The following is a 19,682-nucleotide window of genomic DNA, read 5'->3' on the forward strand; positions in this document are numbered from 1 at the left end:
GTAAACAAACTCCCCCACTCTGCATTCCCCTCTGCACCTCTGTCCAGACTCTGCTGTGTAGAGGAGGGGAGGGGGCGGAGCCACGTCCTGTGCAGTGCTATTCTGTTTCCAGTCGGAACTATAAACTAATTGCCGGCTGTGAGCAGGGATCTCAAAGAGGCGGAAGGTGAAATAGTCCCTTTTAAATTTCACCCATCTGCCTGCCTCTATCTTTGTGGTTTTTCACATATGGAAATTGCAGCCTAGTGGCTGCACGGCAGCTAGAACTGACGGGCCCCCTCATGGCTTCGAGCCCCAAGGGCCCCATAGCAACGCTATGCCAGCTATGGCGATCCCTACGCCACTGCTCCCAGTCCCCAGCGATGGCACCAGTCCGACCTGGATGTCGGCCTGTACTGCGCCTGTGCGAGCAGCACTGTCAATCACCGCCCTGTGGACCGGAGTGTACTGCGCAGGCGCAGTAGTTCTTCGTCTGCACAGAGGTGCAGAGAAATGGGGCTAGGCATCAGTGTGTGTGTGTGTGTGTGTGTGTGTGTGTGTGTGTGTGTGTGTGTGTGTGTGTGTGTGTGTGTGTGTGGCTGTTAGTCATCACAATTTGAAGATTTGCACACAAGAAAGATGTGGCTTTGGGCTAGGGATGGCGTGAAACGGGCCTCTAGTTTGTGTTGTCCCCCCAGGCCAAAAGGTCCCAGTCCTCCCCTGCCTCACAACCAAAATTATTAGGCAGAATGTCTAATGGTTAAACCCCATAAGACGGCAGCATATCCCTCAAACAGCATAATTAGGCAGCACACATCCACAAACAGCATACTCAGGCAGAGTGTTCCTCAAATCATCAAAATTAAGCAGTGCCCCCTTAAGCAATATAATTAAGCAGCATGTTCCCCAAAACACATCACTAAGCAGTGTGCACCCAAAACATAAATAGGCAGTATGTTCCCCAAAACATAGGCAGTGTGACCCCAAAACATAAAATAATCAGACAGTTCCCCCCCCCAACACATTACTAGGCAGCTTTAACCCCAAATCATTGGTGTTCAGCTTACCCAAGGTGACATGTGACATGAGATAAACATGTGTATGTGTCGTGGCAAGCTTACAGATACCTAGGCTGTGTTCCTTTTCCTTGTTTTCTGGTGAAATAGTTAACATTCAAGTATATAAGAGACAATTTCTCTCCAGTCAGGACCTAAATTGGGCTATAGCATAACATTTGTTGATAAGAAATTACAGAAGTAAACCTCTTGCAAGTCATAGAGCAGCTTATAAGTGCAGGGGTACATAAAAAAGTACATAAAAAGCTAAATTGTTCATATATTTTAGCTGTGGGACATGGAAAGACTGTGTAATTGAGACAATAGCAGAAACAATAAAACATTGAGGGCTTATTTACAGTGGGACGTTGTGGAGCTGTGTTATAAACTCTTATAATGCAGCTAACCCCACTGTAACGATAAGCCTATGGGACATTCACAGTGCAACGTTAGCATTGCATTGTAACGTGTAGCGTTATGTTAACGCACTGCTGCAGTGCGTTACCTCTAAACGCAAACGTTACCGGGGACAGGAAAGCATACTTTTCATTGCCTGTATGCTTTACCGTACGCGACGGTAACACAGCGTTAATCTGTGTTACCACCTTTTTTTGCGTTGCATTGTAATGCTGCGTTGTGACTTTAATGTCGCATTACAACGCAACGTCCCACTGTGAATGTAGTCTAAATTTACTTAAAGCGGAATATAACCCTGCATTTCAACTTTGCTCTAGAACATTATTTACAGCATGTTATATGCAACCAGCATTTTTTTTACTAGACCAGCATTGGAAGGGTTGCACACAGAGCTTTAAAGTTCGTGGAGAGAACTGCTCCCCGCAGCGAAGTTTAGATAGATACATTTAAGTAAACAAAATGTAGCAAGTGAGGAATGTTACACACTCTTTGGCTGTCCTCCAGCTCCTGCACAGTCAGAGAGAGTGAGTCACATTCCACAGTTGTTACATTTTGTTTTGCTTAAATGTATCTATCTAAACTTCGGATGCGGCAGCAGTTCTCTCCAGGAACTTTAAAGCTGTGTGTGTAACCCTTCCAATGCTGGTCTAGTAAAAAAAAAATGCTGGTTGCATATAATATGCTGTAAATAATGTTTTAGAGCAAAGTTGAAATGCAGGGTTATATTCCGCTTTAAGGACCACTATCGCAATAAAAAAAATGTAAAATACATGTAAACACAGACAAATAAAAAGTACATTTCTCCCAGAGTAAAATGAGCCATAAACTGCTTTTCTCCTAAGTTGCTGTCACTTACAGTAGGAAGTAGAAGAAATCTGACAGAACTGACAGGTTTTTGGCTAGTCAATCTCTTCATGGGGGATTCTCAACATGGCCTTTATTCTATATTCCTGAAAAGTATTTATACAAAAATACTGGCCAGCCTCCCTGCTCGCTTTACACTTTTTTGGCAGTTGGACAGAGCAACTGCCATTCACTAAGTGCTTTTAAAAATATCAAAAACCCTGAGACCCCCATGGGGAAATGGGCTAGTCCAAAACCTGTCGGTTCTGCCAGATTTCTATTACCTACTGTAAGTGACAGCAACATAGGAGAAAAGTAATGTATGTCTCATTTTAATATGGAAGAAATGTACTTCGTATTTCTATGTGTTTACATAGTTACATAGTTACATAGTTATTTTGGTTGAAAAAAGACATACGTCCATCGACTTCAACCAGTACAAAGTACAACACCAGCCTGCTCCCTCACATATCCCTGTTGATCCAGAGGAAGGCGAAAAAACCCTTACAAGGCATGGTCCAATTAGCCCCTAAAGGGAAAAATTCCTTCCCGACTCCAGATGGCAATCAGATAAAATCCCTGGATCAACATCATTAGGCATTACCTAGTAATTGTAGCCATGGATGTCTTTCAACGCAAGGAAAGCATCTAAGCCCCCTTTAAATGCAGGTATAGAGTTTGCCATAACGACTTCCTGTGGCAATGCATTCCACATCTTAATCACTCTTACTGTAAAGAACCCTTTCCTAAATAAATGGCTAAAACGTTTTTCCTCCATGCGCAGATCATGTCCTCTAGTCCTTTGAGAAGGCCTAGGGACAAAAAGCTCATCCGCCAAGGTATTATATTGCCCTCTGATGTATTTATACATGTTAATTAGATCCCCTCTAAGGCGTCTTTTCTCTAGACTAAATAAACCCAGTTTATCTAACCTTTCTTGATAAGTGAGACCTTCCATCCCATGCATCAATTTTGTTGCTCGTCTCTGCACCTGCTCTAAAACTGCAATATCTTTTTTGTAATGTGGTGCCCAGAACTGAATTCCATATTCCAGATGTGGCCTTACTAGAGAGTTAAACGGGCAATATTATGCTAGCATCTCGAGTTTTTATTTCCCTTTTAATGCATCCCAAAATTTTGTTAGCTTTAGCTGCAGCTGCTTGGCATTGAGTACGATTATTTAACTTGTTGTCAATGAGTACTCCTAAGTCCTTCTCCAAGTTTGATGTCCCCAACTGTATCCCATTTATTTTGTATGGTGCTAGACCATTCGTACGTCCAAAATGCATGACCTTACATTTGTCAACATTGAATTTCATCTGCCATGTATGTGCCCATATAGCCATCCTATCCAGATCCTGTTGCAATATGACACTATCTTCCTGAGAGTTAATGATTCTGCACAATTTTGTATCATCTGCAAAAATAGCAACATTGCTCACTACTGCATCTACTAGGTCATTAATAAATAAATTGAAGAGCACTGGACCCAGAACAGACCCCTGTGGGACCCCACTGCTAACAGTCTCCCATTTTGAGTATGATCCATTGACCACAACTCTTTGTTTTCTGTCCATTAGCCAGTTCCCTATCCATGAACACAGACTCTTCCCCAGTCCTTGCATTCTCAACTTTTGCACCAGACTTTTGTGGGGAACAGTGTCGAAGGCCTTTGCAAAGTCCAAGTATATCACATCTACAGCATTCCCAATATCCATATTAGCATTCACTACCTCATAAAAGCTGAGCATGTTAGTCAAACAGGACCTGTCTTTAGTAAACCCATGTTGATGCTGAGAAATAAGATTATTTTCTACTATGAAGTCATGTATAGTATCTCTTAGTAACCCCTCAAATAGTTTGCATACAACTGATGTTAAACTTACAGGTCTATAATTTCCTGGATCAGATTTTTTGCCCTTCTTAAATAATGGGAAAACGTGGGCTGTACGCCAATCCACTGGGACTCTGCCAGTTGCAAGAGAGTCACAAAAGATAAGATAAAGGGGTTTATCTATAACTGAACTTAATTCCCTTAGGACCCGAGGATGCATGCCATCCGGGCCAGGTGCCTTGTCTATTTTTAATGTATTTAGTCTTGCCTTCACTTCTTCCTGCGTTAAGTATTTAATATTACAGTTAGAAGATTGAGACTCTTCCGCCTCTGTAGTTTGCAACAGTGCTGTTTCTTTTGTGAAGACAGAAGCAAAGAAAGCATTTAATAACTCTGCCTTACCTTGGTCATCCACCATTGAGTTCCCATCCTCATCCTTTAGGAGTCCTATACAGTCAACCTTTCTTTTTTTAGAGTTAATGTACTTGTAAAACTTTTTTGGGTTAGATTTGATATCCTTAGCGATTTGTTTTTCAGCTTCAATCTTTGCCTGCCTAATTTCTTTTTTACAATTTTTATTGCACTCCTTATAATTGCTTAGTGCAGCCTCGGTCCCCTCCTGTTTTAAGACCTTATAGGCATTCTTTTTCCTCTTCATTTTATCTTTAACCTTTCTATTCATCCATAGAGGCCTTTTTTTATTCCTAGACATTTTGTTTCCATATGGGATATACATACTACAGTATTGATTGAGTATAAGTTTGAAAGCTTGCCATTTCCCTTCAGTGTCTTCCCCTTGTAGTACATTATCCCAGTTCACCAAACTTAGTGCCTGCCTAATTTGAGTGAACTTTGCTTTTCTAAAGTTCATAGTTTTAGTGGTCCCGCTGCCCCTTGGCCTATCAGTCACCAGCTCAAACGTTATCATGTTGTGATCACTATTTCCCAAATGTTCTTGAACCTGCACATTTGATACATTATCTGGTCTATTAGAAATGATCAGATCCAGTAACGCATTCCCCCTAGTTGGTTCAGTTACCATTTGAGTCAAGTAATTGTCCTGTAGTGCTGCCAGAAATCTGCTGCTTTTACCAGAATGGGTAGCCTCAATACTCCAGTCAATGTCTGGAAAGTTTAAGTCGCCCATAATTATGACCTCATTTTTACCTGCAGCTTTTTCAATCTGCTGTAGTAATCGCAGTTCTGCAGCTTCATTAATAAGAGGTGGCCTGTAGCATACCCCAATAAGCAATTGGCAACTTTTATTTCCACCATGAATATTTACCCAAACGGACTCCACATCTTCGCAATTTTCCTCCATCTCATCGTTGAGGACAGCTGTAAGAGAATTCTTAACAAAGAGACAAACCCCTCCACATGTATTTTAACCTCCTGAGCGGTCTGGACGAGCTCAGCTCGTCCATCACCGCCGGAGGCTGCCGCTCAGGCCCTGCTGGGCCGATTTTTATCAAATAAAGTGCAGCACACGCAGCCGGCACTTTGCCAGCCGCGTGTGCTGCCTGATCGCCGCCGCTCTGCGGCGATTCGCCGCGAGCAGCGGCGAAAGAGGGCCCCCCTAGCCGCCTGAGCCCTGCGCAGCCGGAACAAAAAGTTCCGGCCAGCGCTAAGGGCTGGATCGGAGGCGGCTGACGTCAGGACGTCGGCTGACGTCGATGACGTCACTCCGCTCGTCGCTATGGCGACGATATAAGCAAAACAAGGAAGGCCGCTCATTGCGGCCTTCCTTGTTTATTCTGGGCGCCGGAGGCGATCGGAAGATCGCCTCCGGAGCGCCCTCTAGTGGGCTTTCATGCAGCCAACTTTCAGTTGGCTGCATGAAATAGTTTTTTTTTTATTTAAAAAAAACCCTCCCGCAGCCACCCTGGCGATTTAATCAGAACGCCAGGGTGGTTAAATTTAATGATTTTCGCAATAGTGGTCCTTTAAGTTTTTATACATAAAAGTAAACGGGGGATATCTAAAAAAGGGTAATTTTTGGGAGTAGGAGGATAGATACAATTGTTTATCTCATCAGTTTTTCACCTTGGGTTCACTTTATGAAAGTAATGACAAAAAAACGAATGTAATCTCAATCAGTGGTCTCATGTAGCAGCACACACATTAGCCCAATGCCTCGAGTTTCAGTACTTGTTCTCAACTACATTTAGTCAAAATGGTCCTATCCTGAAACTTTAAAAAATTGTCCCAATGACATTGCAGCCTGGGATAAAGCTGCAAACTCATGGAAGATATTTATATAACTCACGTGAGCTTAACCAGATTTCTGCATATGCTGAACTTTTTTTCCCCTGAAATCAAGTTATTTTTAAGCACGTTGTAATTATAATGTTCAAATGTATATTTACAAATATTCAATGTTAAAAACCAGAGTGAGGGCTGGTGCACATCTAGAGCGCTTCTGAGCGCTTTTAAAAACGCCAGCTCTTTGAAAAGCGCTTGGCTAATGAATTTGAATGGGATGGATCAGACCGGAGTGATGTGATTTTCTCCCAAACGCAAATGTGGGTCCTGCAGCATTTCTGCATTTTCCGGAGGCGATTCTGCCAGGAGAAAAGCGCAATATGTTATTTGTCTTGTCTTGTCTAGAATCGCTCTGAAAAATCAGTTCACGATTACGCTAGTGCTTTTTGGTGTGCACTGGCCCTAAAATTAGAATGCGATATCTCTCTCTCTCTTTACATATATACTATATTTGTTTTTGGTGTTTTTTTTTTTGGGGGGGGGGGGGGGGGGGGGAGTAGGACATGTTGAAAAATTCAGACCAATTTTACTACAGTATTGTACTATTATGTACTACTAGTGACCTTAGCCCGTTTAAAAACGGGCTAGGTCTGTCTATGTGCGCCTGCCTGCGCACGCGCGCACCCGTCGTGTGCACCCGCTGCACACCCGGCCGCCCGCTCACACCCGGCCGCCTTGCCCCGTCTTTGTCGTCCTGCCTGTATGAGGCTAGGTCCGTGCTGCGCACATGTGCAGTAACAAAAAGCACGGACCCAGCTACACAGAGACAACTGTCCCTGCTGTACGCAGGGACAGCTTCCTATTACTCTATAGGATTCAGCGCAGAGAAAACTTTATTTATTCACTTTTTTTTTTTCTTGATTGAGTGTATAATCTTTTATCCCGAAATTGCGGCATTCTCGAAAATACATGTGTTGTACCTCGAAAATTCTGATCGAAACTTCCAATCAATTGAAAAATTGAATCGGAATGCTTGAATCTAATCAAAATTAAAAAAAAATTGTAAGGTGTGTGGCCACCTTAAGACTCCGATGGTATTGTCTGATCAACTGCTGTCTGATCAACTGCTTTTTTTACGACTTTTGTTACACATGAGCAATACTAGTAAACACAAAACTGTCCTTTTAGAAAAACTCTCCTACGTTTTCCTATGTATTAGAATCATGTGAGAGTTCATTTCCAGACAAGATTTGATGGGTCATTTAGGTGGTCACCATACAATTGTCAGGATGCTGCAGAGGCTCCCCACATTCCTCTGCAGATTATCATTGGCGTTCGTGAACCCCCTGGAACATATCCGACAATAGCTATTTAGTTGGTGCACTTCTGTCTGAAGAAGGAATTTCTTACTCAATGGAGATGTCAATGGAGAGCTGGGGGTGGGGGAGGGGTGGTGAGCATGCCACAGTGTCTCCCAGTGTGCTACTACAATAAAAACATACGGTATACCAAAACCAACTTTTTTCCGTTTTGGAGATTTGAGCACATCTCGAGCGATTGTTATGATGAAGATAGGAAAAGTATCTAGGCTTTATTAGTTAGCTTTTTATCAAGAAAAATGTACTGAATTAATCAAAGCTTACAATAAACATACCAATGTAATCCAGAACATAAAGGCAGAAACAGAAAGATGAATCCTAACCGCCCACCTCCCATCCCTCCTCTGTGTCCTCAGACCTGAATGTCAGAGCAACAGAACAGTTATTAACCTAGTTAACTACAAAGTGACTAATAGCAGACTGTCCATACACCTAAACTGGGGATTTTGCAGAGTGTGATGCAATGTCTAGTGAGACACATTATACTGATCATTATTTTCACAGTGCTGTCCAGGGTACTGAAACGGCTGCAAAGTAAACACCTCTGCGGCATTACCGCAAATCCGACATCATTTATCAGTGATTTCTTTGTTCTTTTCACTGAAATGAACCCAGTTTGCTCGACTGGAGTTTTTCTTATTTCTTTTTTTTCTGATAACCTAGCTATGTCTGATGGGACTCTGGCATAGAAATATGTAATTTGTGTTTAATTCTGTACGCCATTGGTCTTGTGCCTTATTTGTTGTTTTGTTTTTTGATTGATCAGCACTCTATAAAACACAGCAGAGTGATCAAGTGCAAAGCTGCATCAGGTTAGGATCTGTCTCTTGGTGCAAGTGTGCTCTCAGTTCAATTGAATGGGGCACCAAACACTTTATTATTATTATTTATTATTATTTTGGATTTATATAGAGCCAACATATTACGTAGTGCTGTACAATACATAAGATTACAGACAATCTTCGGATTAGACTACATTGGTAACCTCTCTTGGCCCGCCCGTCCATCACTGGATGACGGGCGCCCAAGGAGGCATTTATAATACCCAGCCTGAGCTGGCCCCTTCCCTGCCCTACCCCTAAGTCTTCCTAAGCATGCCCCAGATTGTTGGACTTAAGCTGAGTACACACGTACGATAACGATCGTTCAAAAACGAACGATAACGACAATTGGACCGATAATCGTGCGCTCCAAATTTTCCAACAATCGTTTTTTGGGACGATAACGACCGTTATCGTTCAATCCGACCGATCCAACCCGGCGGATTTTTTCGAAAGATAATCGTTCAATCGTTGCAGTGTGTACAAAGATCGTCCGATAACGCATGTTCTTATTGCCTGTCATAACGTCACTTCCGTTTGCGCACGCATTTTTTAATCGTTCGTCGTTCAGTACTTTATACTTATATCGTTCACGTGTGTACACAATCGTTCATTACGAACGATCTTTTCCGTCTAATTTGAATATCGTGTAAACGTCACGAATCGTTTGTAACGAACGATCTTTATCGGACGTGTATACGAACCTTTAGTCCTCTGAGGGCTCACAGAATTTATTCCTGACAGTAGTAATCCCACTTCCAGCTGCTCCAACATTTGCCAAACTAACACTACTGGTTATCGTTCCTAACCCTCCCCGATCAAGTCTAGACACTAATGGAAGGTTCTGATATATGTTGTCCCCTGAATTCCTTTATTATTGTTCATTTCTTTATGTACAATCTGCATTATTAAAACTTTTAAAACTTCAATAAAAACTTTGAAACATAAGATTACAGACAATGATAATGGGTGACCAACAACTCAAAACAGGTATTAAGCAATAAGATACAACAACACAATACATCTATATATATAATAGAGTAAGTGCCTCAACCTTCGAGCAAGAAGAAGAAGTACTTTGCATGAGAAAATGTATGCGTGCTCAATCACCAAGTTTTAGGCTTCTTTTCCACGGACTGTTGAGCTGTGTGCTCAGCAAGCAGTTACCAGGCAGCAGCAAGCAGTTACCAGGCAGCAGCAAGCAGTTACCAGGCAGCAGCAAGCAGTTACCAGGCAGCAGCAAGCAGTTACCAGGCAGCAGCAAGCGGTTTCCAGGCAGCAGCAAGCGGTTTCCAGGCAGCAGCAAGCGGTTTCCAGGCAGCAGCAAGCAGTTTCCAGGCAGCAGCAAGCAGTTTCCAGGCAGCAGCAAGCAGTTTCCAGGCAGCAGCAAGCAGTTTCCAGGCAGCAGCAAGCAGTTTCCAGGCAGCAGCAAGCAGTTTCCAGGCAGCAGCAAGCAGTTTCCAGGCAGTAGTGAGCAGTTGTAAGAGTTTGAGAGGCATGTTACTGCCTATCAACTGTCCGTGGAAAAGAGGCCTACCCTAGCAAGTCTGGCTTTGCAAATCTGGCCTAATTGGCTATTCATGAGGCAATGCTCATGCAAATATGCATTTGCTTTTGCATGCCAAACTATGCAGGGTCAAAAAACCAATACTGCAAAGCGGTCGCCCTGCTACATGCCAGTGATGAGCGAAAATGCAAAAATTTGTTTCGATAAATTTGTACCGAATTTTCACCTAATTTCGTTTTGGCAGGCAAATTTTCCATCTAATTTTTTCACGTTAATTTTCGCCTAAGGCCAGTCATTTTCGCATTACTTGCGTATGATTGCGGACATTTTCCACATAAGGGCATTAGCGCCCGCATTCAGAGAAGTTTCTTGCGCATTATTGCGGGCAATTTTCGGTATAAACGTCCGCATAGATTGAATTTCCATGCGGATTATTGTGGACATTTTTCCGCATAAGGGCATAAGCATCCGCATACAATGAATTTTCGATGCTGGTCGAAAACGCAAATATTTCTGAAGATTTTCGTGAAAATTCGCCAAAAAACGAAAACGGGATTTTCGAGGCGAAAATTCGCAAGCACTATCCAGGAGTGCCACGGGGAGGATTCCCAATGCCCCCCTTTTATACAACCGGGGGGACCACAGGGTCCCAGGCTCTCTCACTGCCTGGGAACCACAGCGACACCCCGGAGGGGGAGGCGCAGGCGACCCCCCCCCCAAGCGTGGCCAGCGTCGGGGAGAGCCGTCCACACCCACCTCCCAATATTAAAAACAGGCACTTACCTTAACGTCCATTGCGTTCTGCTACATGCGCATTAACTTGGGGGCACCACATGAGAAAGGAGTGAAGCATGGGTCACCCCGAGCTTTAGAGCTCAGGGCTGGCTCACATACAGCACTCCAGAGGGGGGGGGGGGAGGACAGGTGCAGACAACTCACTCCAGGGCTCACACCACCGGAGCAAGCCATCCACCACCTGCCTCCAAAGGATACAAACTGAAAAAATGCTTTCCATGAGAAAATTAATGCGCATGTAGCAGAACGCAATGGACGTTACGGTAAGTGCCTGTTTTTAATATTGGGAGGTGAGTGCAGACGGCTCTCCCTGGCGCTGGCCACGCTTGGGGGGGGGGGTCGCCTGCGGCACCTAGCTTCCCCCTCCGGGGTGCCGCTGTGGTTCCCGCGGTCCCTCCGGTTGTATAAAAAGGGGGCATTGGGAATCCTCCCTGTGGCGCTCCTGGATAGTGCTAATGTAGCATGTAGCAGTGTTCCTTGCGAATTTTCGCCTAAGTCATTTTCGCATCGAAAATCCTGTTTTCGTTTTTTGGCGAATTTTCACGAAAATCTTCAGAAATATGTGTTTTCGACCAGCATTGAAAATTCATTGTATGCGGATGCTTATGCCCTTATGCGGAAAAATGTCCACAATAATCCGCATGGAAATATAGACTATGAATGTATTTTGTAGCTACTGATCTTTTGCAGGAACGGATCTTTTGCAGATAATGATCTTTTGAATGTGTACAGCAACTTTGTGTGCAGCATCTTGCAAATATTTCTATCTAATGGGGAGTGCAGCTCAATAGAATAGACTGTGTAGGTGTGGCTCTGATACTACATGGAAGGGGGTAAAATTGGTCTGTGATCTTTCATTTTTCCAAAGACTTTTATCTGATGTGTGTACCGACCTTTATTCTTCTTGCTTCAAGGTTGAGGCACGTACTCTATTAGATAGATAGAAGATGCGGCGTATGCTACGACGCGGGACGGCTAGTGTAGTAATACAATGCCAGATCATACACTGGTGTGGTTGTCCCAATAATATGCATTATTCTAGGTAGTGTGCACAATAAATTATGATACACAAGGAGAGAGGGCCCTCACAAAGGCGTACAATCTAGAGGGAGGGTTGGTGACACAAAATTAGGGAAATGGGGGGGTGCATCGAGAGGTTCTCGGCAGATAGAGTTAGAGCAGCATTGAGGTGGGGTAGGCCGCCTAGAAGAGGTGAGTTTTAAGGGGTTGTTTGAAGGTGTTGAAGGAGGGAGCAAGCCTGATGGGCAGTGGAAGAGAGTTCCACAGGATGGGGGCAGCTCTAGTGAATTCCAGTAGTCATGCATGGGAGTGTGAGATGCATGGGGTGGTTAGGGGAGGTTGTTGGAGGAACAAAGTGGGAGGGCAGATGTGTATCTGGTTACCAGGTCAGAGATGTAGGTCAGGCAGGACATATGTATAGATTTGTAGGCCAAACTAAAGCTACGTACAGACATGCGATAACGATCGTTCGTAAGCAACGACGAACGATCAATTAAGGAGAGAAATGAAAAGGTCGTTAGTAAAGAGGTGTTGAAAGTGGGAAACGATCAGATCGTTTCCGAACGAACGATGCGGAAGTGACGAACGTATGATGCAGCGCATCTAGTATGCTAAACGTTATTCAGATCAATGAACCCGGAACGAACGTCATTGTTAATGGCCAGTAGGAAAGAGGAAGTTGCGTACAGATATATATATATATATATATATATATATATATATATACACAGGGAGAGAGAGATATAGATAGATATATCTCTATCTATGTCAACATATATCTATATATCTCTATACATCTATCTACATCTATATATACATATATATATATCTATATACATATATCTATATACATCTCTCTGTCTCTCTCTCTCTGTCTGCGCATGTACGGTACTTAACGAACGATCGTTTTTGTAACGATCAGCATACACACGTACTTTTGCTAACGATCGTCGTTACAAAAAATCCGCCAGGACGGATTTCCAGTTTGCAACGACTTCAGTCGCTGATCGTTACCCTTAATGATCGTTAGCGGTTATTTTGTAACGATCGTCGTTATAAACGATCGTTAGTCGTTCGTTACCAACGACTTTAGTCGCATGTCTGTATGCCCCTATAGGATCTTGTATGTGAAATGCTGGGGCTGCAGGTGTTTAGATTACACAAACAGTAATGTGGTCTAGACCTTGGTGTTAAAGCACACCTGGAGTGAGAGGGATATGGAGGTTGCCATATTGATTTTCTTTTAACCACCTTAGCGGTATGGACGAGCTCAGCTCGTCCATTACCGCCAGAGGGTGCCGCTCAGGCCCTGCTGGGCCGATTTACATGAAATAAAGAGCAGCACACGCAGCCGGCACTTTGCCAGCCGCGTGTGCTGCCCGATCGCCGCCGCTCTGCGGCGATCCGCCGCGAGCAGCGGCGAAAGAGGGTCCCCCCAGCCGCCTGAGCCCTGCGCAGCCGGAACAAATAGTTCCGGCCAGCGCTAAGGGCTGGATCGGAGGCGGCAGACGTCAGGACGTCGGCTGACGTCCATGACGTCACTCCGCTCGTCGCTATGGCGACGATCTAAGCAAAACAAGGAAGGCCGCTCATTGCGGCCTTCCTTGTTTATTCTGGGCGCCGGAGGCGATCAGAAGAACGCCTCCGGAGCGCCATCTAGTGGGCTTTCATGCAGCCAACTTTCAGTTGGCTGCATGAAATATTTTTTTTTTTATTTAAAAAAAACCCTCATGCAGCTGCCCTGGCGATCTTAATAGAACGCCACAATGCAAATTGCCTGGCTGTCCCGCTGATCCTCTTCCTCTAATACTTTAAAGTGTTCCTGAAACAAATACTAAGAAAATATTTTTATTTACCTGGGGCTTCCTCCAACTCCCTTCAGGCCATAGGCTCCCCTGCTGTCTACCTGGGCCGCTCCGATCCTCTGCTGGCTGGCCCAGCATACTTGTTCAGCTGGGCAAGTGTGGCCCAGCAGCGCACACCTCCCATTGCGCTCCCGTGGAGGGTGTGTTCAGAGTCTGCGCAGTACTTATGCAGGCGCAGAAAGCTCCCAACCATAGGGGCACAGGCTCAGCTAGGCCGCACATGCACAACTGTGCACAATAGCAGACCAGCCTGAGGAGGATCAGAACGGCCCGGGGGAAACAACAAAAGAGCCCAGGGCCTGAAGGTGGCTGGAGGATGCCCCAAGTAAGTAGAAATGCTTTCATATTATTCGTCAGGTACCCTTTTGAAGGACAACTGAAGCAAGAGGTATATGAAGGCCGCCATATTTATTTCCTTTTAAGCAATACCAGTTGTCTGGCAGTCCTGCTGATCTTCTGCCTCTAATACTTTTAGCCATAGACCCTGAGAAAGCATGCAGCAGATCAGGTGTTTCTGACATTATTGTCAGTTCTGACAAGATTAGCTGCATGCTTGTTTCTGGCATTATTCAGACACTACTGCAGCTAAATAGACCACCAGGGCTGCCAGGCAACTGGTATTGTTTAGATGGAAATAAATATGGCAGCCTCCATATATCAGCCTTTCTCAACCTTTTTACCCTGGAGGAACCCTGCAAATAATTTTTGGATCTCAAGGAACATCTGCATTCATTTCGCTGGAGGCATGGTCTTTAAAAGTAGGTGTGGCTGTTTATGTCACTATGCCCTACTATAGGGCCCTTCATTACAATCTCTCCATATTCTAGTGCTTTTTATAAATGTGCTCATTATTATTCTGACCCCCCTGACTTATTTTTACAGTACGCCCTATTATAGTGTGCTCTATCATACTTCCCACACCCCAATGATGGAGGAAATGCCAGGGAACCCCTGCAGAGTACTCAATGAAATGCCAGTGAAACCTGGTTGAGAAAGCCTTCTCTATATTCTTCTCAGTTCAGTTGTCCTTTAAAGAGAACCCGAGGTGGGTTCTAACAATGCTATCAGCACACAGAGGCTGGGTCTGCATATACTGCCCAGCCTCTGTTGCTATACCGATCCCCCCTAAGCCCCTCTGCGCTCTGCTATGACCCCATAAATCACCCAGCTGTGCTGTCGACACGCAGCGTGTCACAGCCGGCTGTTTACTTCTGTAAGTGTCAGTCACTGCTGCTCCCCAGCCTCCACCATAGCTCCGGTCCGCGCCCGCGTCCCTTTCCTCCAATCAGATACAAAAACGGAGATGGAGGCTGGCACTTCCAAAAAAAAAAAGCTCTTTTATTGAAGTATCATATAAAATCAGTGGCTATACAGCGACAGCCCGCTGTTTCAGGTTTCAGCCTTTCTTCAAGCGGTTTCAAATACAAATGAAGTATCAAACACATATCACGTATATAGTGTCCATCTTCACAAACATCCAATCATTTTAAATTCAAAACAGCCAATCAGTTTACCTGCAGTGCCTGCGGACCTGAGTGGAAATCATGTCCCTAACATGCAAATCACTCGTAGTGCTGTGTTTGCCGGGGCTCTGCAGCGTCCCACGCTACCCAGAGACCTCCCTTGGCTTCCGATTTGCTGATATCAGATCAGGCGACTCACAACCTCGTGACGTCACCACGTACACGCTGCCAGAACTCCGATCAATAGTCTTGCGCAAAAAAAGTGCGCAAAGGGCAAAATGACTACTAAGATACGGCCCACAGGACGGATACTCCTATCTGCAATGTGTAAACAAAAGCTGCCGCTTAACCCAGGGGCAATCATAGAAATAATGACAGCGTATCCATAGCAACATCACAACGTGGCACCGAAATAAACAAATGTAGCGCTTCATCTCACCAGATCCATCCCATCAAAAGTTAATGTCAGCAGACTTCACCACCCAGATTCCTCAGATACAGGCAAACTTAAAGCTCTGTAAAAAAAGAGCAAAGAAAACATACATTAAAACATACAGTTCTTATCTGCCAAGGTATATCAAATACAAAATCCAATTCATATTCTCGGTTGAGCCCTCCCTCCCCCAACACACCCAACCTTCTAATCCAACCTGCCTCCCTTCTTAACAATTCATTAGTCCTACTATGTCTCCCCCTCCATGTAATGGGAACCCCATCAATAATTTGAACCTTTAATTGAGACACACTGTGATGCATCTCGGTAAAATGAGCTGAAACCGCTTGTTTCCTATCACAATTTCTAATAGCACTCTTGTGCGAACATATCCTGTCTCTAACTTTTTGTGTGGTCACACCTATATAACCTAAGCCACAGGGGCACTTTAAATAATACATCACAAAGCTGCACTCACAGATATATAAGTCCCTGATCTTATATATGGTGCCCTTGGAAGGGTGACAGAATTCAGAGCCCTTAGTGATGTGACCACAGAGGTGGCAACACATACATGGATAGGTCCCCACTCTCCTATTAGACTCTGCCTTTTTAGATGCATGATAGAATACGTTGTCCCTGACTGTAGGAGCTTTTTTAAAAGACTGAAGTGGGGGGTACCTGAATTCAAGAATATTGGGGAAGGCATTTCTCAAAAGGTGCCAATGGCGTCTAATGCTTTCTCCAATCTCAATACTACAGGTATTGTAGGTGGAAACAAATGGGAGACGGAACTGTTTATTAGACTTCTTTTTAACACGTGAATCCTGTTCTAATACCCGTTGGGGATACCCTCTCTCTTTGAATTTTAATGTCATATCCATTTGTCGATGACTCAAACTTTCAGGACTGGCAACTATCTTGTTCAACCTTGAAAATTGACCTTTGGGGATAGCATCCTTGACATGGGGAGGATGGAAGCTATTGTAATGCAACAAAGAGTTACAATCTGTACTTTTGATGTATAGATCAGAGATAAGGGAATTACCAATCTTTGTGACATTAGTATCTAAAAATGTCACTTGCTCTGTACTTACATGGCATGTCAACCTAATTTCCCTGCAGCATTGGGACAGGTCAATGAGGAATTTGTCCAGGGTTGAAAGTGGCCCCGCCCACACAAAACATGTCATCAATATATCTGTACCAGCATTTGAAGAGAGACTGCTTAACTATGGATTGATCTTCAGCCCTACCAACCTACCCAATTTTTTTGAGATCGATTAAGAACTGTACCGTTTTTTTAGAACCATCAAATTGAAGTCTTTTTTTGGGACATTACCTTGATATGCGGATACACATGGTGAAGAGGATGAATCCATCTTCTCGCTTAAACACTTGGGACTGAGAAACAAAAGTTCCTTTACTCCATCTGGAAATATGGTCATTGACAATTTTTGTGCACAAGTAATGGAGGACATTAAGCTACTAGAGACTAAACAACAGAAGAAGATAATACAATTTAACTTTACTAAAGAAGAACGCTTGGCATTGGAAAACCTTAGGAGTCGAACTGAACTTACAATACGACCCGCCGATAAAGGCGGAGCCATTGTAGTATTGGGCACTAGTTACTATGAGGAGGAGATTAGAGGTCAGCTAGCACAGGCTGAGGTATATTGTAGGATAGAAGAGGATCCTGTAGTCCCTATACAAAAGAGAATTAAAAGCATTGTTGAAAAGACAAAAAATGGAGGAGTTATTCATGAGCGTTTGACGAAGTTTCTCATTCAGGAGAATCTGGTGACACCTAAATTTTACACTCTACCTAAGATCCATAAGAACCCCTGCCGTCCACCGGGGAGACTCATTGTGGCCGGCACGGGTTCAATTTTTGTACCCATTGCACAGTTTCTGTGACCACACCTCTGTGGTCATATCACTAAGGGCTCTGAATTCTGTCACCCTTCCAAGGGCACCAAATACAAGATCAGGGACTTATGTATCTGTGAGTCCAGCTTTGTGATTTATTATTTAAAGTGCCCCTGTGGCTTAGGTTATATAGGTATGACCACACAAAAAGTTAGGGACAGGATATGTTCGCACAAGAATGCTATTAGGCCTCGTTCACATCTGCTGCGCTGAAAAACGTGTTAAAGCGCATGGTAAAAAACGCATGCGCTTGTGCGCGCTTTAGTCCGCGTTTCTGTGCGTTGCGCTGCGCTTCTTTAAAGCACGTTTTGCTTACTGTAGCAGCAGCAGTTGTCAATAAAACTTTGTTTTTGTATGTAAATGTATTTTTTTCTCCAATTAGGGGTAAAAAACGCATGCGCTTCTATGCGCTTGTACGCGCTTCTATGCGCTAAAAAAGCGGACCCATTCACTTGCATTGCTGTGCGCTTTCCAGCTCAACGCACAGAAATGCCTGCAACACTACGTTTCTGTAACGCTGCTCAGTGCAGCGCATAGATGTGAACCAGCTACATTTAGTTACATGGAAAAATCAATACCTTGCTGAACGCACAGGGCAGTGCGCTGTGGAAAGCGCACAGAAACGGCCCTGATGTGAACGAGGCCTTAGAAATGGTGATAGGAAACAAGCGGTTTCAGCTCATTTTACCGAGAGGCAGCACAGCGTGTCTCAACTAAAGGTTCAAATTATTGATGGGGTTCCCATTACATGGAGGGGGAGACATAGTAGGACTAATGAATTGTTAAGAAGGGAGGCAGGTTGGATTAGAAGGTTGGGTGTGTTGGGGGAGGGAGGGCTCAACCTGGAATATGAATTGGATTTTGTATTTGATATACCTTGGTAGATAAGAACTGTATGTTTTAATGTATGTTTTCTTTGCTCTTTTTTACAGAGCTTTCAGTTTGCCTGCATCTGAGGAATCTGGGTGGAGAAGTCTGCTGACATTAACTTTTGCTGGGATGGATCTGGTGAGATGAAGCGCTACATTTGTTTATTTCTGTGCCACGTTGTGATGTTGCTATGGATACGTTGTCATTATATCTACGATCACCGCTGGGTTGAGCGGCAGCTTTTGTTTACATATTGCGGACAGGAGTATCCGCCCTGTGGGCGGTATCCTGCTACTCATTTTGCCCTCTGTGCACTTTGTTTGCGCTGGGCTATTGATCGGCGTTCTGGCAGCGTGTACGTGGTGACGTCACAAGGTTGTGAGTCACCTGATCTGATATCAGCAAATAGGAAGCCGAGGGAGGTCTCTGGGTAGCGTGGGACTAGAGATGGCCCGAACGGTTCGCCGGCGAACTTTGGGTGGCTCGTGATCGCATGCGAACGTGGACTTTCCCGAAAGTTCGGTTCGCCCCCATAGTGCACCATTAGGGTCAACTTTGACCCTCTACTACATCACAGTCAGCAGGCCCGTTGTAACCAATCAGGCTACACTATCTCCTGGAGCCACCCCACCCCTTATATAAGGCAGGCAGCGCCGGCCATTATAGTCATTCGTGTCCCTGTAGTAATTAGTGAAGGGAAAGCTGCTGGCAGACTTTCATAAGGAAAGATTAGTTAGGCTCTTGTAAGCTTCTTAGCTTGCTCCTGGCTGATTCCTATTCCTAAAATAGCACCCCACAACAGCTCTTTTGAGAGCTTATCTTGTTCTTGCACTTTTTTTTCCCCCCTTGCTCCCTTCTCCTCCTGTCTTGTCTTCCAGGGATATGTAGGATGTCAAAAGCCAGCTTACATACATTGGCCGGGAATCGAACCCAGGTCAACTGCTTAGAAGGCAGCTATGCTCACCACCACTATACCACCAACACTACATGCTGAAGCCAGCCCAGCATGTACCTTTGTGATATACCCAAGCAAGAGAAAAATGAGCTTGCTTAGGTATTTGTAGGATGTCCAAAGCAAGCTCACATACATTGGCCGGGAATAGAACCCAGGTCAACTGCTTTGAAGGCAGCTATGCTCACCACTATACCACCAACACTACATGCTAAAACCAGCCTAGCATGTACCATTGTGATACACCCAGGGCCGGATTTGTACTTTCCAGCGCCCTAGGCCGGCTGTCACCAACCGCCCCCCCCCATTCTGTCC

The 19,682-nt window shown here is 44.4% G+C and overlaps 1 non-coding gene across 1 annotated transcript; it reads right to left on the bottom strand.

Annotated features, from left to right (window-relative positions):
• Positions 1-19,324: 19,324 nt before the first annotated feature.
• On the bottom strand, positions 19,325-19,399 carry TRNAR-UCU (transfer RNA arginine (anticodon UCU)). The gene has a single exon. It is a non-coding gene; the product is annotated as a tRNA-Arg (tRNA).
• Positions 19,400-19,682: the final 283 nt, after the last annotated feature.

The sequence above is a fragment of the Hyperolius riggenbachi genome, chromosome 6 (genome assembly GCF_040937935.1).
Source record: "Hyperolius riggenbachi isolate aHypRig1 chromosome 6, aHypRig1.pri, whole genome shotgun sequence".
Lineage (NCBI taxonomy): Eukaryota > Metazoa > Chordata > Amphibia > Anura > Hyperoliidae > Hyperolius > Hyperolius riggenbachi.